Source organism: Acomys russatus, chromosome 10 (genome assembly GCF_903995435.1).
Source record: "Acomys russatus chromosome 10, mAcoRus1.1, whole genome shotgun sequence".
Lineage (NCBI taxonomy): Eukaryota > Metazoa > Chordata > Mammalia > Rodentia > Muridae > Acomys > Acomys russatus.
Genome location: NC_067146.1, coordinates 58,116,053 through 58,141,179, shown reverse-complemented (window position 1 = coordinate 58,141,179; position 25,127 = coordinate 58,116,053). Strand labels below are relative to the sequence as shown.

The following is a 25,127-nucleotide window of genomic DNA, read 5'->3' as shown; positions in this document are numbered from 1 at the left end:
TTAGAAACAATGTACATGTTTAGCAATAAATGGATGTATTTTGTCAAGAAAGCACCCTGAACCAAAAGAGGAAAAAAAAGAGAGCCATTCATGCCGGTCATGAATACAAAGACATGTCTTTTAAAAGTTGGTCAAATATTACATTGTGAGCATGCAGTTTGTAAGAACTTGCAACATTGATGATACAATGACCCTAAAGATAAGCAGTAGGAGGAAGAGCCATTTTCCATCATTTCATTAAGTTCTAAAGTTGCATTGTGCACTGAAGTGTTCTTACGAGTCCAGATTCGCCTTTTCATGTAGACAGGAGTCTGTGTGTGAGTCTGTTGGTCTGTCTTTACATCTACCCTGGTTGTATATTGTCCTTTTCCTATGTCCTTATGCTCCAAATCCTTCTTCTAATGGCAGTAAAAACAAATCCTGCCCTGGTAAGTGGCTATTGGTTTAGATTTTCACCTAGGTACCAGTACTAGGTGGCTAGGTTTTTTTGTTTGTTTGTTTTTTGAGTTGGGGGGGAGGTGGCATCAAGTTAAGACACACTTGCTATACACGTTCATAGAGAGCTTAGTCAGCAACTTTGTTGAGTCAGGGCACATTTGCTGTACGCATTGTGCATGGAGAGCTTAGTCTGCAACTTTGTAAATACCTTCTGGCACAGGACCCTGCCGAGGCATGAGAAATATTATCAATTTGTGTGCGATGAGGCTCAGAACTGGCATGCAGGGTTCCTTGGGGCAGTGTCTGACTCTTGGACTTAATTTTCTCTTCGTACATTTGGGCATCTGATCTTTGAGGAGCTAAAAGAACCATCATGCCCTTGGGAATGTACTGGGAGTGTACTGCAAAATGGTGAGCAGAGTGGAGAAGGGCCCCACATGAATACAAGGGGAAACTGTTACCCCACTTGTTACTCATGGTAGCAGTGACAGGTAAAAGTAGACCTGTGTCCCAGATGTTACACATATCTGTCCAAAAGGGACAAGATACAGTTAGTAATTGGTGTAGCTGGGGATGGGTCAAAATTGTAGAACATGAAAAGGCAGTACAGTTTCTTGTTAAACGTAAATTAGGCAAGTGAAGCAGTGGTTGACATTTAAAGCATAGTGAGAAGTGTGAGACATACATCCAGATGCCTGTAGATCTGAATCCCAAAGGTACATACAGATTTTTAGTGTAGAAAAACATTTAAACCCTGAGAACCTCAATGTCTTTGTCTCTAGAATGGGTACAGGTGCTTTGTGTCCCTAAGGTGGTGTGCATCCCTTTGGCCTGGTGAAGTATCCACTACAAAGTACTAGCTTAACAGTTAGTTGTAAGCAGAAGAAAATGAAAGAAGGCAACACTGATTGGTGGATGAATGGCTCCACTGGTGGGTGGAACAGCTGCCCTGCATGGCTAAATCCCAAGGCATACATACATCCTGATGCCCTGTCAGTGGCAAGTTTGATAAGCAGTTGTTTCTAAATCTGTAAGCCTTGTCATTTCATGAATATTAAGACTAAACATATCAGAAAAGCAAACTGACCAGCCATGCCCCTAAAAAGTTAAGGGATGCATCATGGAGGAGGCAGCTGTTCTGTTTATTGTCACGAAAGGTCTGTGCTAGTCTCAGCCCATTGATTCACCCTCTTCGTTGTATTGCTTCTTAATTTCAAATTTCTTATGGTCACCAAAGGCTGTCACAGCCTTTCGGCCTCAACAACAACAACAAACAGTCACATGTTCCTGGTTTTGCTGAGGAACTAGAACTTTCCCCTGCATCCTGCCCAGGTTTCCCCTTAGGTCTCATTGAATTGACCTCAGAGATTCCAATATATCTACACAGGAACTCAGGCTCTATCAGCAGAGACACATTGGGAGCTGTCTGCTGAGTGACCACTAGTGACATTGCACATAAGTCAATGGAGGAAAAAAGAAAAAGGTGGGTGTTCATTGGACCGGATTTATTTGTGAGGTTCCAATACCCATGTTCAGGGATTCAGGAGTTAGAAGTCTTCATTTGTGGCTTAAGGGCTTCTGATAGTTTTGAGCCTAGGAAGAACACTTTGGAAGATGCCTCTGCTTTATATGTTGTTTTTATCCTCACTCCTTCCTTTTAAAAAAGTGAAAAAATACTTACAAAGGTATCCATGTGTTTGTGGGTACCCACAAAGGGCAGAAGAGAGCACTGGGTCTCCCTGAGCTGGAGTTACAGGTCATTCTGAGTCATTTAGCATAAGTGTTGAGGACAAGCATTGGCCCTCTGCAAGAGCAGTACCTCTGAGCTTGCACTACAGGCCCAGCGTACTTTGTTTTTTTTTTTTTTTTTTTTTTTTTTTCTTTTACTTATTTGTTCACATTGCCCTATACATATATGTATCCTAACCGCACTCACCACCTCCTTTACCCTCCCTTACCCCCTTCCTATGCTCTCTTTCTCCTTGTCACTCATCCCTGACTATCATGTCCTAGTGTGTGTTCATGGCTCACTCAGTTTCATTAGGGTTGCTTACGTAACCATGATTAGGACTTATTAAACCAGACCATGGGCAAGTTAGTAGTGGTGTAGCTCTCAAGAAAATGAGTCCCCCTTACCCAGCAGCCATAAACCACATTAGCCACGCAGGGCACAGTGAGGACTTGTGAATGTCGATGGATCCAGTCTTGTGCAGGTCATGAGCAGGTAACCACCGCTGCTGTGAGTTCAGGAGTCAAAACAGCCATGGCATGTCCAGAAGGCAGCACTTCACAGCGCTCCTCCCATCTACCAGCTCTCCCTGTTCCTCCCCCCACCTCCCGAACTTGGAAGGGCTCAACCTCCTTTCTTTCTAGATGGCAAAAGAATAGAGGAATGAAAGAATTCAAGTAAGGAAATGTTTGCGAGTTAGTGTTAGGCATCTGAAATGTTTTAACTCTGACTAATGCCAGAAACTATATCAAAACTGGCCAAAGGACTGTTACCAGATTACTTGCCCACCCAAGCCCCATGAGGAGAAGAAAATCTAAAACAGTATTTGGGCAGGCTGGCCTTGGAGACAGGAAGAGCATTTGCAGTGAAGCTTTGCAGAAGAGGACAGGAATGTGAAGGTCGCTCAGAAGTCACCAGCCCTTGGTTTATGTTGGCCCTGCCTGTGCTGGGTGTTCATATAGGGAGGGAGAAAGGAAGCCACGTACATAGTCTGGGTAGGAGAGACCTTGGAATTCCATCCAGAGTTAAACTGTGCTTGCATTCCAGGAGTCCAGATTTGTGATGTAAAGAAAAAAAGGAAGGAAGGAATGGAGAGACTTTGCAGGACATACTAACTTGAGTAATGGCACGCTTTTTGTCTATTAGTTTTCATTTTTCAAGACAGGGTTTCTCTACCCCGACTGTCTTGAAACTCATTCTGTAGACCAGGCTGCCTGCCTCTGCCTCCCAAGAGCTGGGATTAAAGATGTCTGCCACCATTTCCTGTAGCAACAATTCTGGAATTTTGGTTTTGTTGTTTTTTTTTTTTTTAACGCAAAAAATATTATAAGAATGTGTTTTTGTTTTAATCCCAGGTATGGGGATATGGAGCTGCTTCAGACTGAGTTGCCTCATGCTTTAGCAGAGACATGGTTTTGACATAGTTTCTATGATTGTGTAATGTTTGGAATTCTGGGAACTTTTCAGGGAGTATATAAATGCTAGAGCCCTGAAGGTGGTGTTGGTGGCTGTTGGTTGTGGTTTGTTAGTAGCAGTGATCAAAGAAAAAAACAAAAGGAAAGAAATTAGATGCAAGGATTTTCCTAATTCCTCTCTTCTTTCTGTCCTTGTTTCTCTCCTATCCAGTATTAGGGGGTAAAAAAAGAGGAGGGGGATAATGTGTGGGAAAAAGAAGAACCCACAAAATAGGAAAGAAAAACAGTTACAACCACCCAGCTATCAACATCTTTCTTTTATAATCCAGATTTACTATTTTGTTTCCAACAAACTACCCAAAAGCTTACGTTCCTACATGGTTAGAGGATCCACATCACAGACAGGACCAATGGTGAGAGAGGGCACAGCATCACAGACAGGACCAATGGTGAGAGAGGGTACAGCATCACAGACAGGACCAATGGTGAGAGAGGGTACAGCATCACAGACAGGACCAATGGTGAGAGAGGGTACAGCATCACAGACAGGACCAATGGTGAGAGAGGGTACAGCATCACAGACAGGACCAATGGTGAGAGAGGGTATGGTATCACAGACAGGACCAATGGTGAGAGAGGGTACAGCATCACAGACAGGACCAGTGGTGAGAGAGGGTACAGCATTACAGACAGGACCAGTGGTGAGAGAGGGTACAGCATCACAGACAGGACCAATGGTGAGAGAGGGTATGGTATCACAGACAGGACCAATGGTGAGAGAGGGTACAGCATCACAGACAGGACCAGTGGTGAGAGAGGGTACAGCATCACAGACAGGACCAGTGGTGAGAGAGGGTACAGCATCACAGACAGGACCAATGGTGAGAGAGGGTATGGTATCACAGACAGGACCAATGGTGAGAGAGGGTACAGCATCACAGACAGGACCAATGGTGAGAGAGGGTACAGCATTACAGACAGGCCCAATGGTGAGGAGAGGGGTACGCATTACATACAGGAGGCCCAATGGTGAGAGAGGGTACAGCATCACAGACAGGACCAATGGTGAAAGAGGGTAACAGCATTACAGACAGGCCCAATGGTGAGAGAGGGTACAGCATCACCAGACAGGACCAAATGGGTGAGAGAGGGTATGGTATCACGACAGGACCAATGGTGAGAGAGGGTACAGCATCACAGACAGGACCAATGGTGAGAGAGGGTTACAGCATCACAGAACAGGACCAAGTGTGAGAGAGGGTACAGCATCACAGACAGGACCAATGGTGAGAGAGGGTACAGCATCACAGACTGACCAATGGTGAGAGAGGGTATGGTATCACAGACAGGACCAATGGTGAAAGAGGGTACAGCATCACAGACAGGACCAATGGTGAGAGAGGGTACAGCATCACAGACAGGACCAATGGTGAGAGAGGGTATGGTATCACAGACAGGACCAATGGTGAAAGAGGGTACAGCATCACAGACAGGACCAATGGTGAGAGAGGGTATGGTATCACAGACAGGACCAATGGTGAGAGAGGGTACAGCATTACAGACAGGACCAGTGGTGAGAGAGGGTATGGTATCACAGACAGGACCATTGATGAGAGAGGGTATGGTATCACAGACAGGACCATTGATGAGAGAGGGTATGGTATCACAGACAGGACCAATGGTGAAAGAGGGTATGGCATCACGGACAGGACCATTTAAACATTAAAGAAACTTAATGTCTAAATAAAAAGCTACCAAGACTCAGGCATGATTTGTTACATTGTATATATTGAAGAAGTCACTGAATAGAAAAATGAGTGTGCTTTATGTTATATGCAGTGTAAGAATTTGATAAGACCCTTGAGCTGTGCTGTGAATTGTCAAATGATCCGAAATTAAGAATATTTTGTTTTGGGAACAACAGAATGGCTAAGTGGATAAAGACACTGCTGCCATGTCTGACCTGAGTTTGATTCCTGCAACTTACGTGGTAGAAGGGCAAGTTCCTCAAGTTGTCTCCAGACCTCCAGACCTCCACATGCATGCTGTGGCAGTAGTGTACCTCTCCCAATATTTATTAAAAAGAATATCTTATTTTTAAGAAGGAATCCCAAAGTCTCACCTTTAAATGCTGCAGGAAGATTGTGCTTTAAGAAATGGTGTGATGAAGGTCTGAAGAGATGGCTCAGAGGTTAAGGGCACTGACTGCTCTTCTAGAGGATCTAGGTTCAATTCCTAGCACCCACCTGGCAGCTGACAACTATCTGTAATTCTAGTTCCAGGGGACCCAGTGTCCTCTTCGTACAGACACACATGCAGGCAAGACATCAATGCATATAAAAATAAAAATAAATAAACTATTAAAAAAGAGAGACGAACCAGGTGGGTGTTACACACCTGTATTCCGAGCACTCAGGGCACTAGCCTAAGTACCTTAAGTACTAGGCAAGCCTGAACTGTAAAGACGGTTTACAGCAAACATAAAGGAGAGGGAGGGGCAGCTGGTGAGACAGTTCCCCTGGTACAGTACTTGCTGAGCAAGCCCGACTACCTGAGTTCCACAGGCACACTTAGGCACAGCCCCCACCCCACAGCAATAATAAATAAAATGTAATAAAGGAAAACCAATTTGAAAAAGAAGACAGTTGGCAGTTGATCTAACCCGCTGAAGCTGATCAGAGAGTTTGTTAGGAATGCAGCCAAAGAAGAGTTAAATTTGTGATGGGAGATAGTGGACAGACGCCAGGGTAGAATGGCTGTCCCCTGGAGCTAACACTGACTGCTTAGGATGTCCTCGTCAATGGGATTCATTCATGAAGAGAAACACTACCCCTGTGAAAGGCACCCGGATCAGCCAAGCAGCCTGAGCCCCGAAGACCCTTGGGAAAGGCTGGCACTTGTTTGTAGGACTCCCGCTCCCAGGAGTTTTCTTAATGTTCTGCAGGTTTTCAGTGGCTCTTTGGCCCCAAACGTCATAGAACCAAGTAACAAAAAGTGGAGCCACCCACGTGGTACTGAGGTCAGAGCCAGCGCTGTTTAGGAATAATTGGGAAGAAACTCTGCTACTAACTACAGATAGGACAAACAGGAGTGTGATGGTTAAAGTAGCGACGCTTCAAGGCCTTAAGACACAGAAGACCGGAGAACACCAGTTGCCTACCAACAGTTTAAGAGTATAGCCATGATGTTTTCCAGTGAACTCATGTCATTGCTCTGCAAGTTAAGATGATGTTTGTTTGTTTGTCATTGGGGGGAACAAGAAACATTTTCATAGTACTAACTGAAACCCAGTTTCTGGCCAATTAAAAATACTACCTGTAGGAGGTGGAAGACGCTTGAGCAGGTAAAGTGCTTTCTGTGCAAGCGCGAGGACCTGAATTTCCAAACTCCAGCACCATGAAAATGCCGGACAAAGCAGCACTGGGGGTACAGGCAGGCGGACCCCAGAGCCTGCTGGCTGCCAGTCTAGCTGAATCAGCAAGCTAGAGAGTGAAGAAGACACCTGTTTCCAGCCTCTCAGGTCACACGCATGCGCTTGCTCCCCCCCCCCTCCATCCCCAAATACACATAAACTAAATAAAATTGTTATTGAATGCTTGTTCTTTCCTGGCTCTAGGGCACAGCAACGAGAAAACAGCTCCCTCTGATCAGTTTTCATTCCAGTGTGTGAGGTGCATGCAGATCAGTAGGTAGAAAAGAGCATCAGAGGGTACTTTGACATGGCAAAGCAGTGTAAGGGAGGAGGGCGGAGGGCTCTTGTGAAGATGACACTCCATCTCTCAGAAGGGCTTATCTTCTCTATCAGGACCACCAGCCAGTTCAGTTGGGTCATAGTTCGTCCTGTAAGGCACTAGGGATTTTATGAAAAATACACAAGCCAGCCAAGCCTGACAAAGTGACATAAATATCAAGAGGGGTGGGCGCAGAACCTGAGGGCCTGTAATGTAGGTTGTCTTATCTGTGTGTACATAGACTAAATACATTCTATTATGACAAGTATTTCACAAGACGTAGCACCGTCCCCACAGTCCTGAAGATGAAATGTCAAGCAGGTTCTGCTGTGTTCAGTTTGAATTTTGGATGTCTTCCTTTCATATGTTGATCTAGATGCTTTTGTTTTCTTGCCAGCTAATGTCAGTTGCTTCCCGTGAGTTTTACCATATTAGGAAACAGATGTTCTGTATTTCTGTGAGTTCTTTCCAAATACTAATCAAGACTTGACTACTTCGTGGGATATGCAGATATGCGCGCACACACACACTGAACATTTGAAGAATGGATTAGATGTGAATTGCAGACTAAAGTGCAACAGATATATTTTCAGAAAGGCACAGATTGGTGCCAAGTTGTAAATGTCTCGGGACACTCTGTTTAATATAACTTAGTGTGGTTTAGCTAATGCAGTCTTTGCACTGGGGATGCTTCAAAATTGTTTCATGGTTGGAGTGTGTTTTCAATGCAGCAAAGAATATACAGTTAATACACCCTACACTTTAATGTTTCAGGTGCTAGAAAGTGGAGAAATAGGACCACAAAAACAACAGAGCCTTGAATCCTTTCCTTCTAGTTTAAGTGCAGTGTGTTGTGAATTACATTAATGGAAGGAACAGCTGTAGAGCTTCAGGGAGTGGAGTGGTTTCACTGAACCAAGACTGAGGAAACCCTTCTCTGACAAAATCTATATTCGTGCCAAGTTTAAAACAAAAAAGCAGTTATGGTGAGGCACACCTGTAATCCCAGCATTTAGGAGATGACGACAACAAGCTCACTGGCAGTTCTAGGCTAGCCATGGCTACATAATGAGACACCATCTGAAAACAAATAAGCTAGAGCCAAACCTAGGTTAAGTCTAAGTTTATTGAAACTTCATAAAAGACTGGGTAAGGATGACTATCGCTTTGGTAGACTCCCTGAACTTGCTAGCGTTTCTTGGGAGCTTCGGTTGCAGCAGATGATTCCCTGTTTTGTTTGGGCTCTTCTGCCTCTACCTCCCTTTTCCATCCTAATCCCTCACAACCTACCAACACTAGGTAGACGAGAAAGGGTTAGAGGGAAAGGGGATGTTGGTCTCCTTAGACTAGTTCCTGTTGATTAGGGTCGTCAGGTTCCTTGGACAAGTCCAATGTTCGTTTCAGGGTTTCTCCCAACGTCTCGTCAAACTGCAGCAGCAGCAACCAGGGGCAGCAGAGGGGATCAGCAACTACCTCTTCTTCTTTGCATTGCCCCTCGCCCTCTCCACGCTCTGGCGTTTATTCCCTCTCCACAGTCCAGAATTAAACTATATGCAGCTGGCAGAGATCACATCTGTGCTAGTGCACAAGACATCGTATAATTAGCTGCTATGGACAATCTGAAGCAGCCCCATTTCCCACACCTGGGATATAAACATAAACATACCCACAAAATATAACTAGGTTTCTCAAAACCAAAATTCTCATTTCCGTGATGCTTTGAATAAAGTTTTCTAGTAGAAAATGCTACAGAATTGGTACGTTGAGACTTGATTAAAATACACACCAAAAAGCCAACCAAACATGACAGAGTGACATGTATATCAGTGTGTAATGAACCCAAGAAACAAAAATGTTGCACACAATTCATCTCTCCATTTTACCTCACAAGGTTTTGTTTTGTTTTGTTTTTCCGGATAGGCCCAGGGTCTGGTCTATAGCTAACTAAAGAGCTCAGGGACCCTACCAGGACCCTACCGTGTCACCTGCAGTCTGCACCTCAGTTTTCCATGCTACTCGGTGGGAATTGTTTCACCTGAAAGCTTTCCCATAGACTGACTATAAAGCTCAAAGTGGATGGAAATATACTTTGAAAAGCAGTCAAAAGCATTTCCCCAGGAAGCAATGCCATTGTTTATGAGGCTCATAAACACACGAGCCATATGTTTATGGCTGTTGCATATTCATTAAATGTCTTACAACTGAGAAAAGCTACCACAAAAGCTGCTGGTGTGGTGGCGGTCCTTTAATCCTAGCACTCAAGGTTGCAGAGGCAGGTGGATGTCTGTGAGGTCTACATTGTGAGTTCTAGATCCATAGCAGTTACATAGTGAAACCCTGTTTCAGAAAAGGGACAAACAAGAGCAACAACAAAGTTGCAGAAGTTTGGGGAATACATTTGTAGCAATATATGTGTTCATCTGTATTCATTGCTGATCATGAACTATAAAGAAGACAATCATAGTTATAAGAAAAACCAAACTAGTGTAGGAATGAACAAAGAATATGAGTGTTTTCATTGTAACAAATCATTAATAAATGGGAAATTTTCATCTTTATTAATTGTTAGGAAAAATAAAATAACATTAACAATAGCATTTTTTATAAGATATTAAGACTTTAGGAATCAGTGCTGGAGAGATGGCTCAGTGGTTAATAGTGCTTACTGCTCTTGCAAAGGATAGGGGTTCTGTGTCCAGCACCCTTGTGGATAACCACTATAGCCTGTAAGTTCAGTTCCAGAGCATTAAACATGGTCTAGTGACCTCCATGTGCTCCTGTGTACATTATGTGGTATACATACATAAATTCTACAGAATGCTTAGTGAAATAGATCTTAGGAGCTGCTAATTATTTTGTTGATGGTGTACTAATAAAAGTTCCTTTAGTGAAGAGGGGTTCACGAGCCCCACCCCTAACTGGGGAGATACTGACAGTTGGTAGCTTCTGGGGGAGGGAGGGTCAGTTTCTTTAATGGAATGTCACCCCTTGGTAGGTAAGTCACACTTCAGTGGATGGCCCTATACACATGAGTCTATATAGAGTGCAAACTTGAGTCAGTAGGATTAAAAGAAATAAAAAGGGAGGTGAGGTGGGTGGGTCTTGGAGGATTTGGGAGGTGACTGCCATCAAAATATATTATATGAAGTTCTTCAAATATTCATAAAATGCTATATTTTAAGTAAATTTCCTTTAAGAAAAGAAAAAAAAAACCAAGTAGCAATTCTAGTCTTTGAGTACAGTGAAACTAAAGAAATAAGATAGAACGATTACAAAGCAAAATCATAATGATGCCAGAGTCCTTATAGTCATGAAGACACTAACCGTCAGTAACCTAAGGACTCCAGCATAATGGGGTGGTGTAGTAAATTAAGGCTCTCAAAATGAACAACTGCAAATGCATACATAAAACACAAAATATTTAAGGCTTAAAATTATTTTTTTAAATGACTATCACTTGTGGACTTTTTCCTTTTAAAACTTTTATCATATACATGTATGATCGGCCTGCATGTGTGTCTGTGCACCATGTGTGCCTGGTTTCTGCAGAGGCCAGAAGACAGCCCCTGAAATTGGAGTTATAGATGGTCATAAACTGCTATAGGGTACTGGGAATCCAACTCAGACCCTCTAAAAAAACAAGCGCTCTAAACCACTGTGCCTTCCCTCCATCCCCCACTGAATGTTTTAAGTCTCACTGTGCTAATACTATTTATCCTTCTAACAACTGTACGCAAGTGGTAATATTAGTTTCCATTTCATACCAGAGAAAACTGAGGCTCAGAGGCAAGTAGTCATATTAAGTCATATAAAAACACACATCCATCTAAAGTAATTGCCACAAATACTAGCACTTAGCACAGAGGGAACACTCTAACATTTTTTAAAAAGATTTATGTATTATTTATTTACTTATTTATTATTTAATGTGTATGTGATTGCGCCTGTATGAATTTATGAGCACCACGTTGCACGTTGAAGCCAGAAGAGGTTATCAGGTCCCCTAGCACTGATAGTTAAAGGCAATTATAAGCTGCCGTGTAGACGCAGGAAACCAAACTTGAGTCTTCCCCAAGAACAGTAAGTGCTCTTTAACTGGTGAACCATCTCTCCAGCCCTTATTCTATAATTTTATGTTTGTTCATAGCATGGCAACGTGGAAGCACAGAAGTGAGCCCATGAGATGGCTCGGCCCAGAAGGCCCTCGCTGCCAGGCCTGATGACATGAACGTAAACCTAGGGATCCATGGTGGAAAAAGAATGCTGCTTCTAAAAACTAGCCCTCTGACATCTAGACATGGAAGAACCAGCATATTAAAATGTTTCTCTCTAATGTTGGTATTGTCAGACCACCATGCATTGTCAACCTATCTGCGCATTGGTTGAGAACATAGACTACCAGCTACTGAGAAATAGACTTTGAAAGGAGCTGGAGAGGCAGCTCGGTGGTTAAGAGCACTGGCTGCTCGTGCCAACGACCTGGGTTTTGTTCCTGGCACCCATCACCTGGAATTTCAATTCCAGGAACTCCTTTCTAACCTCTGCATGCACCCGGCATGCATGTAGTACACATACATACATGCAGGCAAAGCGCACATACATAAAATAAGATAAACAAATCCTTTTCTCAAGTAGACTTTTAGTCTGCATGTTAAGGGTGGTATCTCTTTGGAAGAGTTACTCTCAATGGATAGCTTAAGCCAGGTCTGCCAGCAAGGAGCCCATCTTGAGTGGAGGCTGACGTGGTAACGCCTTTGGTTAAAGTGGACATGGTACCCCTAGGATAGACGCCCCCGCCCCATCTATGTCCTATACTAGCCCTAGTCATTTTACCTTCAGAGTCCATCTACTTCTGTCCCTACTGTCACCATTCTAGACCATCATTTCTCACCTGACCAATCAAGTGATCTCAGAATTGGTCACCTTTTGCCCACTGTTGCCTCTTCTAGAAACCTTCATATAGCTGCAAAATAGAAGTAGCTGAATTCTTCAGTAGTCATGACACTCTCTGCTCTTATGAAAAAAATTTTAAGAGCCATCACTGCTTGAAATTGAGTTCTTACTGTGTCTGTGCATTATTACCCTGCGAAGGCCTTAGGCCATAAACACCATTTACCTTACTCACCGTTGTGTCCTAGGGCCCACAGCAAGGCCCAGTGCAGTGTGTTTGCTTTGTAAACCTCTCAGTTAAAGAGTTGAGACAGTAAGCTGGGTGTGCTGGCGCACGCCTTTACTTCCAGCACTCGGGGAGACAGAGGCAGGTAGGTCTCTGTGAGTTTGATGCCAGCCTGGTCTACAAAGCCGATCCAGGACACCCAAGGCTATACAAAGAAACCCTGCCTTGAAAAACAAAGAAGAACAACAAAAAAGTTGAGATAGCAAAAAATCAAAATACAGGTGCATAATTTGGTCGTGAGTGACAGACGCCTCTCAGATTGTGCTCGTGAGAAGGTAGTACATTCGATGGGTACTACAGCTAACTGCAGTTATCTGTGGGTGCTGTTCTAGGCCACAATCCTGGTGCAGTTGTTTGGGGGGGAAACGTAGAAAGAACACCTTCTTGCTGCAGGTCTTGCTGCAAGTCTTTGCGTATCTCTGATCCTGAAACTGCCCTCTTTACTGTTAGAGGACCTTTCCGGGGTCATCCAGGAGGCATTTAGAAAGATTCCATAAAACGCTGGGCCATTTCCTAGCAAGCAAGAAGACTTCATCATAGCCAAAACCCATTGTAAGCTGCTACTTACGTGTGCTATCCACTTCAGACCCGTATGTAGGGGCCAGTATGAGAACTGAGTTCAAGCCCAAGCGCCCATGTACGAAAGCTGGCTATAGTAGCACACGGTAATCCAAGAGCTGCGCAGAGAGTCACAGGCAAGTCCCTGGTCCTCACTGTCTGTCAGCCTCGCCTTTGTGGAGAGTTCTAGGTCAGAGAGAGACCCTGTCTCAAACACAGGTGGACAGTGCCTGAGGAACCACCCCCAAGTTGCTCTTTGGCCTCCACACACAAGCAAACACCACAGATACACACATAATCCATATGCAAAGTAGAATCAAACCAAATCAAACCGATGAATCCCTTGGAGATATATTAAGTCAATCGCTTATGTTACTTCGTGTACGGAATAGGCCTGGGAAGTATCGTTGCCTTGGTGATGGCTGGATTTAAAGGACAGAGACAATCTTGCTTTTTAAAGTGGATATCCAGAGAACTCTGATGTGCTTTGATGAGTTCTGTGTCCCATTCTTGCAGTGCTGCTTTCCATGTGTGTATTTATTGAGCACCCACTGTATTCTAACATCTTAGGTCTTAGAGACCCAAAGATGAGGTCTGAAGGTGGTTCTCAACCTTCCAGGGTTCTGTAAAAGTCTGCAGAGAGACCAGCACATTCACAAACCAAAGCCTAAGAGCTACTTTGTGGCAGAAGGGGGGAGGGGAAGAGGGGGCAGTGGGAGAAGGCGGCTACAGACTTGGAGTAGCTGATAGGCCACGGGCTCTGGAAGCTCTGTCTGTTGTTACATCCAAACTTTGTGACCTTAGGCTGCTGCCTTCACTGTGCGTGCGTACCTACCTGCAGCATGGGGCCATAAAGGGTGACTCACAGAGTTACTGATGGGGTTAAGGGAGCTTGTGGTGCGTTGGTGTTAGCTCCATAAAGATCAGCTCTTACTGTATCCACTGTCTTCTGTGCATTTGTGAGCTGAGAACAAATGCTACTGCGGTGGCCACCACCATCCCTGGGCTGGTTGGCTGGGAGGTTTGAGTGACTGAAGAACAGGATGCCCATGGGGAGTGTGGGAATGAGACAAGTGGGTGGTGGTGTGAGTCTTCTTGCAGCTTTGGATGTGACTCTGAACAGCAGTGTGCTATTGCCTCAGCCTGAGTGTTGTGAGGTCTCATGGATGAGCTGGCCAATTCAGCCTGTGGGTCTGTGTCTCACTTCTTGTGATTCCTGCCTATGCATTAGTAAAGTAAAAGGATGGGGGGGGGGGGTCCTGTTATTCTGTGTTCTATTCCTTCTGCCTTAACTCCCTGCTGCTGCTAAAACAGATGCACGGATGAATACCTGTGACTTTTCTGGAGAATGATAAAAGCCATGGGCCTTTGGCTAAGACAGGTGACAGAGACAAGCTGTTCTGTAGATCTCACATGACCCTCCCTTCCCTCCTCATTCAAACAGATGCCAGACTTATTGCACTGTTTGACTCCAAGCCTGCTTTTTGTTTTCATATTCCCGTGTCAGATTGTTTTTAATTTTCAAGCACGAAGTAACTCTGCCATGTGCCGTGAGCATTGCTGGCTAACCATGTCATCCTGTGCACTGACTTTGATAATTATGATCATGATTTACAATGAAAGGAATATCTTATTTTGAGATGTTCTAATTAAATTGACAGTAAGTAGTGCATGGACTCTGGAGGCAGACCCCGCCGTCCTCGTAAGGCCTTAGGTCAGGCATGTAATGTCACTGTGCTTCAGTTGCTCCAGGACACACTTAACCACATAAGGTTACCTTGAGGGTTAGTTGAGGTAAACAGGGCGAGGGCAGGTCCTGCTGGCACCTGGACAGCACTGAAACTGATTTCTCTTAAGATGAGGCAGTGATGGATTGTTGTGAGGAGGAAATAGTGACTGATTTCTCCACTTTGGCAGCTGGGGAATTGTCTCAGTGGGTAACAGCCTTTGCTTCCCAAGCTTGAGGACCTAAGTTCAGGTTGCCAGCAACACATAAGAACGTAGTGGAGCAGCACATGTCTGTTAGCCTAGTGCTGTGGGACAGAGGCAGGCAGATCCCCGGGGGACTCGGTGGCCAGGCAGTCTAGCTGAAAGGGTAAGCTTAAGATTTGATGAGACCCTATCTCAGAAAAATATGATGGAGGAGCTCGAGAGATGGCCTAAAGAGGCTAAAGAGCGGTGGCTGCCCCCGAAGAGAACTCTGGTGCACATACATAAATGCAGTCAAAACACTCCTATGCAGAAAATTGAAAATAAATAGAATAAAATAGAATGGGGAGCAGTAGAGGAAAACGTCTCACGTCACCTCTGATCTCAACACATGTGTGCATGGTGTGTTTCACACCTGTACACATGCATGTGCATAATGCACCATACATTGCTATGTATCTATGTACACACACACACACACACACACACACACACACCATATCAACTGATTTGCTTTATAGCTTGGTATTCACTGAAAGCCAAGACTGTCTTTCTCAGTCGGGTCTGCTCTGTATGCAGCCATGGGCTGTGTTGGACTGACCTTGTGGCTGTCCTGAGTTGAGAAGTATGAGATCTTGACAGTTTAGTTTTGAAGACTGAGCAGAGGAAGCGTCGGACGGCTGTAGGTCAGAGGGCACCAAGAGTCAGGTGTAAGCTAAGGAAGTAGAAGCTGCAAACACAGGCATTCAGGTGGTAATTTGTAGGAAGGATTTTTGCTTTTCTTCTTACAAAGAAAGAAATTAGCCTCAATGTGAGGCTAATCAGTGCCACTGTGGGGGCCATTTTTCTATGTATATAATTATTTCATAACATGCTATAAACCTCAAATATATACAACAAAGTTTGTTAAGTGAAGAAATATAAAATATCTTAAATTTTTATGTGGACTTCCTGTTACAATAGTATTTTTAATTATTCAAATCTCTTGTGAAGACTTTCATCCATTTCTACTTTTCAATGTAGCTTGTATTATATATCACTTGGGGCTCACCATTAACAATAAAACAATTTTAGTTATTTACTTGCTCAGGTGACTCCATTAGAAAGCCTGGAGCATCCTCCTAGTGTCCTTCAAGTGCAGCTTAATCCTAGCAGAAGTGGGTTATGGAACCAGAGCAAGAGTGACATCTGAGGAGGCTTTTGCTCACTTGCAGAGTTTGGATGAAAACACGACCATTTATAGTTATGCTGGCCTCAGCCTTCCAGCCACTCTCTGCAGCAAATGAGAGCATGCCTTCTGTTTGGGAAGTTGAAGTATGTAGGGGAAAAACACTCCCTATTCTACTAGGAGCCAGGAGCAAGCTTTGTTAATCTTTAACTAATAAAGAATAAATACTTGGCATTACACAGTCGCTTGAAATGAAAGCAGATCTTTTCCGCATGCGATTCACTCCTAGTTTGTCTGTTTAATTCTCTTTCAGATTCACCTCACGGTTTAAAACCTGGAGACAGTGGACCACACAAAGCCTTGCTGGTAAGTAAGGTCTTCTCCATTCATTGTTAAAACAAAGTGACTCTGTGCCATTACTTTTGAAATGCTAGTCACACTTTAAGTCACAAGCACCCCTTAGCATGACTGAATATTTATTTGCACATTTTTCCTCCGAATGATTTATGAATTTTCCATGCCTTAAAAAGTTTTATGGTTTTTACTTTTTTCTTTTTCTAAGAATTGAGGCGAGTAGATCTGTGATTGCATAGCAGATTCTATTAAAATAAAATCTTCCGTGTAACGAAACCCTTTCCAGACTCTTGTTGATGTTCTTCTTGTTTCATATAGTATCCAATGCAGCAAAAATGTTCCTTGCCTAAGGAATTCAGAATTTGCCTTGAAGTAGGCTGTAGTGAAATAGATGCACAGCTACAACACATTAGGCTATACAGTCTTTAGTTTTGTTTGTTTGTTTTTTTGTTTTTTTACAGTTTTTCATTATGCATATGCATGTGTCTCTATGTGGGGGTGTGTGCGCATGAGCGCAGAGGCCAGGAGAGGGCGTTGTATCTTGCAGAACTGTAGTTGCAGCTGGTTGTGAGCCACCACCTGAGTGTTGGTGACTGAGCTGACTGGCTGTAGGAGCAGCCAGTGCTTTACACCACAGAGCCTCTCCTCAGCCCCAGGCTGCACTTCCTGCTTTGCTTCCTTTCTCCTCTAACCTTAGCCTGGCTGATTGTTGCACAGACAGGAGCTCAGTTTTAGAAATCAGTTTTGTTTTGTTTGGTCTTTTTTTTTTTTTTTCTTAAGTGAAAAGCATCTGAGGATTGGTACGGTATCACTCCCTGGTCTTGCAGCTGTAGTCTGTTTGTGGTGGTAGCTTTTACTCTATAATAAACCACTCTAAATTTATTTCTCAAATAGCAGTTGTTTATGTATCTTCAAATTCTGTGGGGGAGGGGGTGGTTGAGCTCAGCTCAGGTTTGTGATTCCCCTGATTTGAGCTCAGACTGTTTTATTCATGAATAAATTCCAGGTGAATGAGGCTTTGTTTTTGTTGGTCACATGGCTGTTAGCTGAAGTGTTTATAACACCTGAGGCGTGGAGAGACTCTCCACTTGGTGCCACATTGCCTGTCCTTCAGGATGCCCTTGCTCTGCTCACAAACCATCCCTACCTTCTCTGCCCGCCAGCATTGCAGCCCGGGCATCTCCACGCTGGCTGCCTAAGTGCGTCCTCTCTTGCTCGCTCCTTACTCTTTATTCTTTGTGTGTGGTGTTTGTGTCCAAGTCAGAGGTCAGCCGTGAATGTCATTCCTCAGGAGCCATTGACCCTGTCTTTTGCTTTTTTTTTTTTCCCTCCCCCTCACTGGGCACCTGTAGATGGCCAGTAAGCCCAGGGGTCTGACTGTCTCTACGCCCCCAGCACTGGGATTACAACCACATGCTACCACACTGGTGTTCTACACGAGGGTTGAGTATAGGTCACGGGCTTGCACAGCAGGCATTTTACCCACTGAGTGATTTTCCTAGCCCCTATGCCTTCTTTTATTTTTGTCAGGCTAATCTGCTCACCATCACACGAAGCATCTTATTTCATTCTGCTTCCCCTTTTTCCACCTGAAGAGCCTTGTTACTTTTTTAAGCATTAGTCAAGTCCCGCCTCGTTTTTGCCATCTGTGATCTCACCTGCTCCAGCCTCCTTCCAAGCTAAGCAGTGTTCCTCCCTTTTTCATCCTGCCTGCTCTACCCTGTTTTTTTTTTTTTTTTTTTTTTTTTTTGGCCCTTTGTCAGCTCTTCACAAGCAGAACTTTCCATACACATTCCTTGTGGTCCAACAGCAGGAGCAGAAAGTAGAAGAGACCCCTAGTTAATCAGATAGCAGGCCAGCCCAGCACTCATTCACACCCCGAGGCCCAGTTCCGGGGGCCACAGGAGCGCCCCACTGCATGACAGACCATGTTGCTTTCATTCATCAGGCTTGGGGGAGAGCACAGGGATCAAGGGTGCTTCACAGCTGACAGCCACTTGTTACTCCAAGAACAAGACACTTAGGGGAGGCTTGGGTTTTACGCACAGCTCCGGGAGTTTCCCTGCAAAAAGCTACCTTTCCGAGCAGCGGCTCCCCTGTCTTGAGCAGGGCTGGTACTTAATGCAAAGCCTACCGGAAATGAGTGGAAGTGGTGGAGTAATAAAACAGCATCCGTGCTAATAATTAGGGCCTGCCGTTTATTGGACAGTGGCTGTGTGCCAGGCACTGTGCTGTGTGTTTACATGCGGATTTCCTGGAACGCTCCTCATACATGTGCAGGGCACTGTTTTCCTTGGGATTGGGTTGGACTCACTGTTTAGCCCTGGCAGACCTGAAAGTCAAAAGTCTTCCTGCTTCAGACTCCCAAGTGCCAGAGTTACCGGGGTCACTGCCACGCCTTGCTCTCATCGGTACTATTCTTTATTTTTTGCCACTGGTGATTTTTTTTTGTGTGTTTTCTTTTATATTCTTCAAAATAACTAATTAGATATGCATGTCCCTTACAAAGGTAAGGTGTTAAAGATATCAACCATTGACAGCTAGACAGACTTACTATAGAAATTTCATTCAGAGAAGTGATTTTAATTCAATTAAGATTATTACCAGAAAGGAGCCCAGAATTCCACAGGGACTGGGCTATTCATGGAAGGAAATTTCCTTTGGGGCTTTATTTCCCCTTAAGTAAGGTTTATTGGTTGCAATTTTTCTGCTCATAATCAACAGAACTCCAATTTAAGCTAGGTTATTGACTTACACGGATAGCTTGTTTGTCCTGCGTGGGCTTTAGGCACAGTTGTGTTGAGGGGCTCAGAGGCCTCCACCCAGCCATTTGGAGTCTCTCTCCTGTTCTTCTCCAGTCATCTTAATTCCATCAGTGTTATTCTCCTCCCTATGCCACGCTCCATTACACACCATGGTGGCAGACATAGCCACCAGCATCAGCCACTGTTCTTGAAGCTTGTGCCTTAAGAGGACTAACTCTTCTAATAGTACCAAGAAGGTATTTTGACTGGCCTGGTTTGGATAGCCTATTGGAACCATCATGATTAGAATTGGGCAGTAGCCAGCAAGCAGTGTCTCTTTGACCATGCTGATCATATTCCCATGACAGAAGGCAAGTCTATCAATACCAAATGTGGTGGGTTCCTTGGAGGGGACGGGGTAGAACTTTTCCAACAGGAGGGTTGGTGAAAGAAGATGCGAGGCAGATAAGTACCAAAGTGGCCTGATTTAGAAATTTCCTAATTTGGAGTCAATTAAACTTGGAAGGTTGAAAATTAGATGTAGTCTTGGTGGCACTGCTACCGGCTTCAAATTTGGTGTCATGATCCAGGCTACCAACCATGAGCTTATGGTAGGAACCAGAGTGAGTGGCCTTGCTGTGGGTGTGGCAGGGAGCTCCTGGATTGAGGATTCCATGTTGTATCTGAAGGGGCTGTAGTTGAGCCTCAGTGGCTCTGTAGACCTTCTGTAATGATTTACAAAATCATGTACATGGAGCAGCAAGTGGTCTATCACTCTTTCACTGGACTCAGCTGATAAACCATCCTTAACTGTGGCTGTTTTAGATTTGACTAGTTTAGTCTCTGGCATCAGTTAGTCTCTGTTCTTGGCTCACCCAGCGAAGTTTAGTGTCCATTGTAAACATGGAACAGACAGTGATGTCAGTGGCTGAGTATTTTGCCTTAAATTATATATTCAGTTTTCCAGCTTTATGTATAAAGTTTTCACAGCCATAGCTGCCATTTACCTAATGCCAGGTTCAGCTAAATACTTCATGCACATTATCTGAACTGCATGTTTATGGACATGGCTAAGTCAGGGAACCTCGGATCTGTCACAGTACATCCTGCTGGGACCAGCACCTTCCAGCTGCCGTTCTGGAGGCACAAGACACAGACTCTCCTTCTGTTTGCTCTTGTAGGCCCCATAGCCTCCTTCCCACCACAGGTGGTGGTATGAACGCCTCAACATTGGAAGACACTGCTAAGATCATGTGCTTCGTTGGTTTCCCGTTCCATTCATACCCTGTCTTAGTAGGGTTTCATTGCTATGGAGAGACACCGTGACCGTAGCAACTGTTGGAAAGGAGAACATTTCATTGGGGCTGGCTTAGAGCTCAGAGGCTGAGTCCACTATTGTCATGACGGGAAGCATGGTGGCATGCAGGCGGACATGCTGCTGGAGAAGGAGCTGAGCTGAGACTTCTACATCAGGATCAGCAGGCAGCAGGAAGTGACTGGGACACACTTCCTCCAATAAAGCCATATCTACTCCAACAAGGCCACACCTCCTAATAGTGCCACTCCCTATGGACCTTTTGGGGCCACACATTCTACAGAAACCTGCTCACCTACGATAATAAAACAATTTAGGCTTAGACCTCAGACTTGGTTCAGTACCTGTCTGACTACCGTACTTGCTTTCCTGTGTGGTCCTGGGCAAGCTGCTTGCCTCTGAGCCAGTTTCCTTGTCTGTCAGATTGGATAGATAGCTGTCTTGTGGAATTGTTAAAAGGGTCTGAGTGAGGTTCACACCCCCACCCCAACACACACACACGCGCGTGCAATCAGGTTCACTTAGAAGCCTGCAGTGCTCTCTAGGGAAGGCCACCTACTCTTCTAGCTGCTTAGCCTTGGGTCTCTCTGGTGCCACAGAAAGAAGAACACAGTCACAGAAAACCAGAGCGTAGAGGGCTGTGTTTGTTAACTTTTCCTGGGAAGATGTAAACAAATGTTTTTTCACTCCAGAGAGGGCAACAACAGCAAACCAAATGCAAGTCCACCAGAATCCAACTTGGCAAACCAGTGAATTTATTGGACTTATTTACAGAGTATGGGGGCAGTGCTGCTTTCAGGGGCATGATTATCTTAAATGTCTTGAGTCAAAACCAGACAACACATGCCTTTCCTCAGTGTCAGAATTTCTTAAATAAAATAAATTTATAGGATATTGTAGTTTCAATGAAACAAATTCTGATTCTTTTATTCAAACCTTAGTTACTAATACTAACTCTCCGATCACATAACTGTATATCACACAGTACATATCTCTCTGCACCTGCATACATAGAGGTTGCAGCTTGACTATAAAACATGAAAGAGGCAGGAAGTCAAAGGGGCTTCAGAAGCCAAAGCTAGGAAACTGACAGGGACACACAAGTCTCTTTTGATAAGATAACCAAGCCACAGAGAAGCAGCAGCACCAGCAGCAACAGCAACAGTACCAGCAGCAGCGGCAGCAACAGCAGCACCAGCAGCAGCAATTGTGGGTGTTGGGGTTAAAGTTGTGGAGGACCAAGGCCAGACAGCCTAGCAGGAAGATGAACAGGTGGCAGTGGAAGAAAGTCATGGCAAAAGTAGGGACCAAGTCAGGCTGACTAGGCAGTCTGGAGTCCTCTGCCTGTTGGTCCTTGATGTACACATCAGGTGGTCAGGTGACAGGTTACTGGGAGCTATTGTTATTAACAGTGCTAGGTACCACTGTGCTGTTCTGATAAGTGTTAAGTGTTTGGACCTGGTTTTCTTGATAGGATTTTAGTATACCTATGGGTCTACTCCAAGATGGCATGAGTTGAACATATTACGTCTGGAGGGGGAAAGCCATGCTGCAGCAGGCCGATGGAGAAAAGTGGTCTCAATGTTGATTTCCTGGCTTTGTCCAGTACTCTCCCTGTACGTTCCACCACCCTGCAGTACCCTCCTTCACAGCTTCTGGCTCCCAGTCCTCTTTGTCACTTGCTGTAAGGGACACTCAAGCTGCCTTCTAGTGCTCAAGATGGTTGCGTTCCCTGACTTGTTTTAAGAAACGGACAAAGCCACTGTGACGTTTTGAGCAATCCTTCTCGCATTTGGTTCCTGTGGGTAGACGTTACACCACCGGCCTGGGATTCTAGCCAAAGCTGACTTTAAAACCGGCCTCTCCGAATTGAATCGAAAGGGCAGCCCTCTTGCCCTCGCCACCCTGGGATTGTAGAAATCAGAACAGTTTCAAGCACTCTCCCTCCACTAGTGTTGTCTCTTTCCACTGCCTGCCCTGTTTACACCCTTGTTAGGACTCCTAGATCTGGCCAGGTTGACTTCCTAGAAATTTCCATGTTATGGTCTATCTAATCCTTCCTTTGGAATTTTTTTCCTGCCACATCTTGACTCTTCAGTGGAAACTTCCACTACAGTGTCTTGTTATGTTGAGTCAGCTCCCGATCCAGGACAGAAGACTCCTCTCCAGAAACCTAAAAAGGGGTCTTTCACCCCATTCTGTCTTTCCAAGTAAGAGTCAGGAGTGGCGGGGCTGCGGTGTGGGCGATTGTGTGTGTGTGTGTGTGTGTGTGTGTGTGTGTGTGTGGTGTTGGAGAGGAGGTGTGATGTGTGGAAGGGTGTGCTATGTGGTGTGTGTGTATATGTGCGTATATATATTGTGGGTGTATAGGTGCTGTATGTGGTGTGTGTGTGTGTGTGTGTGTGTGTGTGTGTGTGTGTGTGGTGTTGGAGGGGAGGTGTGATGTGTGGAAGGGTGTGCTATGTGGTGTGTGTGTATATGTGCGTATATATATTGTGGGTGTATAGGTGCTGTATGTGGTGTGTGTGTGTGTGTGTGTGTGTGTGTGTGCGCGTGTGTGTGTGTGTGTGTGTGTGTAGAAGTACCGTGAAGTACCTTATTTGTACAGGACATTTTCAAAGTGAGTCTGAGACACCCTGTTCTCAGTCGCCTCATGGAACCCTTTCACTGCTGGCCGTGGGTAGGTTTCACTGCCCTCATTCCAAAGCGCACTTGATGTCACCTACAGAAAGCCAGTGCCTGTGGGGAAACTGCTCAGTCACCATTTTTCATGCTCAGCGCCCTAACATAGTTTATCTTGATCGGAGAGCCGATTTGCTGTGTGCCGTGAGGGTGTTTTGATGAGAGCTCCACACAGAGCTTATCGGTGGCACAGAATCAAGCCTTGTGGAGTGTCCACTCCTTCACCTTTTGAGGCAGGGAAGAGGGTGCTGGGCTAAGAGGCTGGGGGCTTGTACTTTCCAGTTACTGAGACACTTGCGCAGTGACCTCTGCTGAGTCTTAGCTGCTTCATCTCTAGTGGGGTGATAAGATTGCATAATATGATCTCTCCATTCCAGGAAGCGCTGCACTTGATGAGCTAGCTCACTGTGGCCTCCCTTTCCGTCGTCAGTAGTCAGCGGTCAGCAGACAGCTTCTAGGAGTATTTGCATGTGGCTAGTAAGAACAACTTAGAAAACTTTTAAAACAGCCCACTTCATCAGATTTTTTTTTTCTTTAAATCAATCAGGACTTTGAGAATAGCCTAAAATATGTATATGCTTTGAAATAAATGACTGTCTTGGGCTGGATTGATGGCTCAGTGGATTAAGGCACTGGCTGCCCTGGTAACCTAACTTCTATCACCAGAAGCCACATAGAAAGAAGGTGAGAATTGATTCCAGAACATTGCCCTTTGACCTCTGCACATATGCCAATATATGCTGCACACAGTCACATAAACAAATGATATTTTTTGTAACATCTGCTTTGTGATATTCATTAGTCATTTTATAGTGTGAGTACTAAGTGCTGAGGTAGTGAGGCTTGTCTTCCTAGCTGAGACCTAGGTCAGGTTATTTACACAAGGATAATAGTGTCCAGTGTCATAAAACTTACAGTGCACGGAACAGGCATGGTGCACTGGGAACCTCCAGTCGCTTTCCTGTACATCAGCTCCGTTATATAGACAGGCATTTGAAGAGTGTTTGGTTCCTTGTGACGAATGATAAACAGCATCATGAAGACACTTTCATATGCAAGACGTAGCTGTCTGACTTGTTCGAGAAAGAACATTTGACAGCGGAGGAGCTTGTAGTCAGCAAGCTGGTACGTATAAAAAAACGGTTGCATTGACCTAATTAAGCAGCTCTTCCTTTTGGAGACCTCATCTTATTGTGAAAGTTTGAGGCAGTTGTTTCGCCACCAGATTATATCTCTGTTAATTTTACAAGGATTAGGGACACATATCTGCAGCTATGTTTAGCTCGCTGCTCTAAGCCCAGATGTTTATTTTGCTTTCTTTCAATGAAAGAACAGGTGCCAACTACAGGAAGCTGAGCAGGGAGTATGAGTTCCCTCAGGAAGAAGCAGGGCCTGGAACAATGGCCTAATAGACACAAGGGCTAACGATTTGTCAGGCAGATGTGAGACATGGGCCAGAGCAGATATGGGCTAAGCAGGAAGTTGCCTTTTCCCGTAGCAGGCACTCACTTCACCATCCCCTTCCAGGGCAGTCCATAGTAGATAGAACTCCAGCCTGGTACCCTGTGGTCAATACACAGAATGAGTGTGTAGAGTGAGGGCTGCGTTGTTTTTGCCTAAGCTAACCTTGTAGTTTGTGTTTTGTAACACATGCCTAAGCACCTCTGGTGAATGAATAACCCGGTGAGCAAGAAACCCATGCCTGTGCCGGTCTTGACAACACCTTTTGAGCAACAGTCATCCTTTATAAGGAAGGCAAACTACGGTTAGGCAGTTGGAAACAGGAAGGGGTGGGTGGGTCCGTGGCAATCAGCAGACCACTTTAAAAGTTGCTTAGCAAATAATGTTTAAGGAATACCTTACACTTGAGGCTATGCGACTTTATTTC

At 44.7% G+C, this 25,127-nt stretch overlaps 1 protein-coding gene across 1 annotated transcript in view; it reads left to right on the top strand.

Moving 5' to 3' along the window:
* The window catches only part of Gng12 (G protein subunit gamma 12), a 111,219-nt gene that overhangs the window by 33,613 nt on the left and 52,479 nt on the right, over positions 1-25,127 (top strand). The window contains exon 3 of the mRNA XM_051152242.1: positions 16,458-16,510. The gene's annotated coding sequence lies outside the window, so the exon portion shown is untranslated. The remainder of the gene's footprint in view (positions 1-16,457; positions 16,511-25,127) is intronic.